We start from the raw sequence: 8,288 nt of genomic DNA on the forward strand, positions 1-8,288 counted from the left end.
ATTATGTAAAAAAAAGAGTTGCGGTGTCAGATTATTTTTAATTTATCACTCTTCACAGCAAAAAAACGAAGCCTGGTACAATTCGTACAGTAAAAAAATCATTATGGTGACAACTGCAGGTGAGAACGCTTTTTCGGGCATGATATAAGACATGGAACAAGGTGATGCATGAATTTTATTTCGTTTAACGCATTTAAATGTGTCTTTACAGGTTCAGTCAAAGGAAATACCTACATTCAACGCCCGGTGTTAAGGAGAAAAAATATATACATGAGTCAGAAAACTATATATCATAATGCATACAGTAGCAGGGAATTCTGAAAATCACAACATTATCTACACTATGGAATTTTAAGGTTTGGGCCATAAACATGATGGAAGAAGGAACTAGCAATTCATGTTCTGCAAGCTATTGTCGTTTTAAACTGAAATTGGCATTTCTTTGCGGGGGTTCAGCGATTAAAATTTTTGTTTCATTTAATCGTGTCCAAAGTTCAAGATATCTTTTATATTTTGCAGACAGAAATGAGACTAAAATATTTACAAGTATCACTTTTCTTTTGAATTATTTCTAATTTTAAAATCCTCAGCCATTTAAAAAAAATGATAGGATGCAAGCACGACACGAAAATACAAAAATATTTATAAGGAAAATCAAACAAAGAAAAAAGAAAAATATGTCCCACACAAGCTTTTTACAAATACCTAATGTCCAAAACTAAACGTTTGAATCATTCACTCTGGCGCATGCGCACATCTACACCAGTTTTTCAAAAAACTTCAGATCCTACAGTGGGTCTTCGCTTTTACTGTTCATCTGTTTGTCCGTCGATAATTGCGACTGTACTTCTGTTGGCCTGTTTATCTCTCTGTCTGTGTGTCTGCCTGTCTGACTCAGGGTTGTGCATATACCATGATAACTTTATATTTTTTAAATTAAAAAGGTTATGCATGGAATTCATATACCATAAATTTTGTCTTCTCCGAGTTCGATTATTTGTAATTTTACGCCTCGTAGGCCATAATTATGAAAAAGAAAAAAATCTTTGCTACTACCTTGCATATCCTATTTTTTTAAAACCCTCACAAATAATACATCGCGGCAAGACAACCCGTAACAAGTTAAAACACAGTACTTTTGTGGAAAAGCAGTGGCCCAAAACAGGTTCAGCTGGTGTTACCCATACCTAAGATGTTTTCAGTAAAAAAAAAAACAAAATGCAAATAATACTTAGTGCATGGCGCGGTCACAAAAGCAGTGAATGCTCTAGAGCTCCAAACACCTTTTACGAACATCATTGAACTAAAACATACCTCAAGAGGCTTCGGTTAAGATAATTGCACCAATTAAATTCTGGTTTTTCTTTAAGAATCTAAATTTCCAAAAAATGGATGTTGGTTCAACATTTATTCAGTCGTTATGTGTCCTTCTCCGAGCTTTGTCTGTTCACCGTCACTGTCCCCTTGACGTATCAAGGAGTGGGATAGACAAGGAGAGACAAGCCAGAGGTGCTGCGGTTTTTCGTCTTGTATTTATGTCTCCTTCATCTAAACCAACTTAATATGGCATACCTATCAAAAGAATAGGACAAATTCAAATATGATGCTCGAAATCGTATAATCCCTGATGTGAAAGCAGTTTCCTGGTATATATTTTTACAATCTTGAAAATTCACTGTGTCCATCATTTCCCTCTTCAGTCTTAGGGTGCGTTCCCAGAGATTTAGATTTAGATCGACCTAACTCCCTGGGGGTTCACGCTAAATTGCAGTCAGCCGAGCGCGCACCATAGCTAATTACCTCCTTACAGCTTTTAGTAGGCAGGACAGACGCTTAAGCCGGCTAAGCTGACAATAATCTAGTGAGACTCCCCACAGGGATAGATCGATCTAAAGTCTATGGGAATGGGGTCTAAGCCAAGCTATTATAACTACACGCGATGGAAAAAAACAAATTAAATTAAAGGAACGGGGTCAGTCAATGTATAGCGGGGGCAGTTAAAGCTCAAAGGTTCCAAACGTTTGACTGTGGACCAGTGCACGTGATGGTGGTCAAGGACAGTTTACTTTTAATGTGACACTGCTGAGGAACATTACAATACAGACAAGGCATGTGTCCGTGGTGTTTAATTTTTTTGTTGACAAGGAGGTCTTAGTAGTGGTCAGAGGAAATTTGTACAAAAAATACAAAATAAAATATATGAAATATTACTTGATTTTTACAAACATACATGTATATTGAAGATACTGTATATGTAGAACATGTGTGTTTAAGGGTAACATATGTTCCCATTACGCATAGGCAAAGTTCGTTGCACCATAATTGATTAAATTTAAGTAGGACACAAATGAAATCGAATTCTCTTTTACGGTACGTTGCGTCCATCGAAACATAAAAGACGGAGAAAGGGAGTGTTGCCACACAGTTCATTTTTAAAACAGCGTTATAATACAAACATTCCTAGCTCCTCAAGATGAACAACACCAAGTTGGTCGCAATCCTCTTAGTGGTAATACTGATGGTCTGTTTATCCACGGATTCGGAAGCCGGTAAGTTGTAAGGAAACATGGCGAGTGATAGAATACAATAAAGTTGGTTTTTATGTTTTAGAAGCACATATTAATTATAATTACGCGTAGTCTATGGGATGTCATTCTAATATAAAACAAAACAGAGAACCGCATCTACACTGTAACAAGAAAGACTCGAGGACAAACAAGAAAATAATTTATTTTGAGATGACATGTTTTGCTTTATTCTTTTTTAATGCTAAAGCGGTCCGTCTCAGAAGAAGAAGATCGGTGCGTATATGAACAGTGAATGAACAACGCACTTTAAGCAATTTATATTTATCAGCAGATTTATGCTTATTAATATTAAACACCTAAAGATATCACTCATATTTGAAACAATTTTATAGCAGATTCTTTTGCGTATTTGCTCGATTTTTTATCATGGAAGTATGTAGCAAGATAGTTAATATAACAGGAAAATATAACAATTAACTTTTATTAGCAGATGTGCTACAATATATGTCACAGCTGAAGATGTCACTTGTTAGAAATGTTTGTAACTCTGTGTATGTTTTTTGTAAAAAATGAAGATAATGTGTGGGCGTCGATTTTTTTATAGATTGTTAATGCAGAAGATTTGAAGACGATCTTGAAGAAGGCTGCGATGGAATCAGGTGAACAGGACATAGAACTTGGTATCGACAGCGAGTGATTTTCAGAAACATGCTACATACTGAAACGAACCCAACGACACTGATATAATGATACATATATCAAGTGCGACAGCAATTTATTCCAAAAATAAAAGGCAACGTAACGATTTATATCAATAACGCCGCATGACAAAAAATCTAACAGTGCACAATTGGACATTTAGAAGCTTTTCTTTTACTAACAGTGAGATACTTGGCTACGCAAAAGAAGCAAATAATATTTATCGTACGGCATTCCTTGTTTACTTAATATTATTACCAATTAAAGGAATGGTTTTAATTTTAGTTATAAACAGAAGCTATGCTTAAACTCAATTCATGTAGATCCGAATGTTTGCCGCTGGTTACCAGTCTGGACATGTATGCGAGGCAAATATGACAAAAAGGAGTGTTAGTTTGCTATTAAAGAAATAATACATTCTGTTTTCTATAGGCTACTGAATAGACAACTTGCTTGTTCATATATCTAAAATAAAAGTAATGTAAACTTAACTGTGTAATTTATGTAAGTCTGCTTGCCCAGAGAATTGACTGTCTTCTACATTTTTACATACACTGTATTGGTGTTGACTGTCTAATCTGTATCCCAAAATGCCATAGCGTGTTTATCAAAATATAATTCGGTTTGGAAAAATCGTAGAGATTAAAAACTGTCGGTATACACCAAATAATACAAAAATGTGATCTCTCTTTATAAAACCTTAAGTTACATTTTTCGTAGTTCTCGTAAAAATGAGTTGGCGGCCTTCTTCCCCGAGGAAGGACAAACCAGTATAAGGCATACTGTTTGTAACACCGCAATAGCAATATCAACTATAAAATCTTTGTTTGATGGGCTCAAATTGGCGAAATGGGAAGAATGGCGCTTTGGCAACGATTGTGCACAAAATTGTGGTCATCCGTGGGGGAAAATTGTAAACTTAAAGGAACAGGGTCAGCTATGCATGACGTACGCAGTTAAAGTTGAAGCGTTTAACTGTGGACGACTGCACGTGATGATGGTCAAGGACAGTTTACATGAAAGGCGACACTATTGAGAAAATTACAGTAAAGAAAGGGCAGGTGATTTTTAACCCAATGCAAGGTATCGGTGTACAGTTTTCTCAAGGGCGAATGAGGTGACAAGATTTTACAGTAGTGTTCAGAGGCTTTTGAAAAAAAAAACACATTAAATTAAGTCTTTCGCTTGTTTTTACTTACATATATAAATGTCACAAGATAAGTGTTTATAGCACAATGGATGTCTTCTAATAACGAATAGACAAAATCCGCTGCATCATAAATTATTTATTTTAAATAAGATACAAATAAATCGAATTTTCTTTTACGGTGTGTTGAGTCCAACAAAATATGAAAGACAGGTAATGGGAATATTGCCAAGGTCAGTTTACATGAAAGGCGACACTATTGAGAAAATTACAGTTAAAAAAGGACAGGTGATATTATAACCCAGTGCAAGGGATGGGTGTCTAATTTTCTCAGGGGTGAATGAGGTGACAAGATTTTACAGTAGTGATCAGAAGCTTTTTGGAAAAAAATACAATATAGTCCTTTACCTTTTTTCTCACATACATAAATGTCACAGGATATTTGCACAACGTGTTTATAGCACAGAGTATGTATTCTAAAAACGCACAGGCAAAGTTCGTACTGAATTTTCTTGTACGGTACGTTGAGTTCATTATTTTTCGCCTTTACGGCATGTTGCACCCAGAGCATAATAAAAGACGGGAAATGGGATTGTGACGCACTTCACATTTAAAACAGCGTTATACGAACATACCGAGCTCCTCAAGATGAACAACACAAAGTTGGTTGCAATCCTCTTAGTGGTACTACTGGTGGTATGTTTGTCCACAGACTCGGAAGCCGGTAAGTTGTAAAAAAACACTATGTCATCTAAACGAGAGTGAAAGAAAAATACATGTAATGCGGTTTTGATATACAGTGTACGTATCTTACAATAAATATTTGTTTGAGAGTTTTTAGAAGGTCATGCATTGTCATGTCATGTAGTCCGATAACATAATTTTAATATAAATACAGACAGCGAAGCACATACATGTACCACTACGTAATGTAACAAGCACACGGACAGATAGACCAAATGACAAACAAGAAAACAGATATTATTTTGATATGATGTTTTGCGTTTCTTTTGAAATCCATAGGTAAAGGAAGAAGGAGGACACAATTCGTAAATATTCTTCCAAATGAACATGACTCGGTGCGTATGCATTAAGTTGAGCAATTATTGCATTTATGAGCAGATTTATGCTGTCCTAATCTTTATTAAAGCTAATAATCAAAATTGAAACGATTTAATAACACTTAGATTAAACACTGGTATCTGCTTAATTGTTCTCAATCAGATTGTGTAATGTACTGCTTATTAGAAATATGTGGAACACTGAAGTCACTGTATTCTGTGTCGTGAAATAAATACGGCATGATCGCTTCTTAGATATTGAAAATCATGCACTCTATAATGTGTATAAGAGCGTTTAAATCTTTTTTGTATAGTTTGGTTATGAAGATTTGGGGAGAAATATGAAGAGAGATGTCACGAAACTCGATGAACAAGACGACCAAAAAAGGTAGCGACGCCGAGTGAAGCAAAGAAACATGCCACATACCGCTTGAAACGAAGGCAACTTCAACTTCGCTGATCTATCAAGTAATTTATAACAGAAATAGAATGAACGACGATTTATGCCAGTTAGGCAGCAATGCACGAAATCTAACAGTGAACTTTAGTGCATCTGGAAACTTTGCTCTTGCCTACAGTGATATACTGGAAATATATGTACTTAAGCCATGGAAACGCCAAACAGACCAATAATCCTAAAAGTTAGTCGACACCGCCCAAAAATGTAATGGTAGTGATAGTTATTAAGTACTTATTGTTTATCTGCCACCATTATTAATCAGTAAAGGGTACAGTTAGATTAAGGATTGCTTTGATTTTAAATATTATATAGTGGAAGCGACTAGCACTCAATCCATGTAGATCTGCAGTGTATACGCCGACTGTTGCAGTTTTGTCCGGACATACGCGTAAGGCAAATATGGGGAGACAATTGGTATTATACTATCAAAGATATAGTACATTCTGCTTTAAGTAGGATGATAACCAGATGATCTGCTTGTGAATCTATCTATGTTTTAAGCCCACTGTATTGCTGTATCCCGACTCGCGATTGTTGGTTACAAAAATGCACTGTGAATTAGAAAGATCAGAGACACCCAAGACTATTAGAATATACCGAAAACCCCACAAACGAAATTTGTGCAATATTGTTTGTAAATAAAAACTTTTGCTGACTCATTGCATCATAATTTTTAGGATGATGAGTCGTATGGAATATTTGATATATAACTTTTATCCCTTAGGCCATAACATTTATAACATTCAACAATTTGTTACATTGTTAGTATAGTGGGGTTATATAATAAATGCGGCCTCGTTTGGCCAAATATCGAACAACCAATATTCTTTGTTCCCTTCTTTCTTGTTGTGAATGGAACTTAAAAGTTTGTGGTGCACTAGGAAGGAGGAGGAGACATAAGACATTTGCCCCCATTTATACCACGTTTAGTCATATTGATAAAATGCCACAGCTAACCAATTGGAATTGTACGCGTTCCAGTGCAATAATTCATTTGAAAATAAACGAGAGTTTATTGTATCGCATTGCAACAGAATTTTGAGATGTAGTCTGTGACAATACAAAGTAAAGTAAAATTGTAGACCTTTATATTATAGTGACAATTTCAGGTCACAAAGTAACGCTTGGTAAGGGCCCCTTTACACTGGACGGCGTCCTTTCTGCGTCCAGCAGTACGGCCCCATTTGAGAGTTAAAAAATTATAATACTTTACGTGCCGACAACTGGCCGATCATTGAGCATTCATTCTGATACAAAATCAATGCTTGTGCCTCCTTGTTAAGACCACAGCGATGCCAAATTTCATGGTCGCAGAAAGGACGCAAAAAGGTCGCCGTCCAGTGTAAAGGGGGTTTAAATGAATATAATAGGACACAAGGTGTGGCATGAAGTGTCTCTTCAAGCGTATCCTTGGAAAGTGTTCCCTCACCTTCAGGGGATTAAAAGATAAAAACAATACATACAAATGTTTTAGATATTTTACCACGCTTCCCAGCAAACTTTTAAAATGCACTAGTGATCTGAGACAGTACAAAGCAGACTTATTTTAGTGGCGGCAATTTTATGGCAAGATCTGACATGCAGGTAAAAGAACTACTGTAACACAAGGTGCCACATGAACTGACGTGTCTTTACAAACTTTCCCATGCAAAAACGCCCACTTCACGGGTTAGCCCCAGTGGATTAAGCGATGAATCAACCTATACATACAGAAGCTTATATATCACACACCATTTATTGTATTAATGAAAAACAACGTTAAATATCCTGCGGTATTTCGGGATTGGCATAAACATATATTGAAATAGAGTGGTGGAGTGACTGAAGCTGCATCTTGCAGGGTAACGTCTTGCGTGTTTTTACAAGGGTAACGTTCAAAAACACTGCCTAACTAAACTGAATGTGTCCAATACAAGTTTCTAGTTATTTTGGCGTTATGCAGATAACTCGAATGTGTCTTATTAATACCCCCCCCTTGCCCCCTCGACCCCACCTTTTCTGAACTGGCTGTGTTTCACGATAACTTTCAATTTTACAATTTGTTTGAGTTTTAAGTTTTAGAAATCTTAATGCAGACAACATCAAGCTTTCAAAATCCCCATTCATTTCACATTTTAAATATCCTTTTTGTGATTGACCGATCCTAGTCTGTCGGAGTTCGCATTTGATTGGTCGCACCATTCCTACAATACTCTTCTGGAATGCGATGCTTCTCTAACACAATTTATGAAGAGACGGGGTGAGCTCTCGTTTTTTTTTTTTTTTTTTTTTTTTTTTTTTTTTTTGTGTGTGTGTGTGTGTGTGTGTGTGTGTGTGTGTGTGTTTGAAATGCATAAAAGCTGCTTTCGCCCAACATCAGTTAGAAGTTAAGCAAGTTTAAGATAGATTTTAGT

The 8,288-nt window shown here is 36.1% G+C and overlaps 1 long non-coding RNA gene across 1 annotated transcript; it reads left to right on the forward strand.

Annotated features, from left to right (window-relative positions):
• Window positions 1–4,960: 4,960 nt before the first annotated feature.
• On the forward strand, window positions 4,961–6,717 carry LOC106150369 (uncharacterized). Its single transcript, XR_001237124.2, has 3 exons — window positions 4,961–5,098; window positions 5,398–5,453; window positions 5,750–6,717. It is a non-coding gene; the product is annotated as an uncharacterized LOC106150369 (long non-coding RNA).
• Window positions 6,718–8,288: the final 1,571 nt, after the last annotated feature.

Source organism: Lingula anatina, chromosome 6 (assembly GCF_051362555.1).
Source record: "Lingula anatina isolate TDL-2025a chromosome 6, LinAna3.0, whole genome shotgun sequence".
Classification (NCBI taxonomy): domain Eukaryota; kingdom Metazoa; phylum Brachiopoda; class Lingulata; order Lingulida; family Lingulidae; genus Lingula; species Lingula anatina.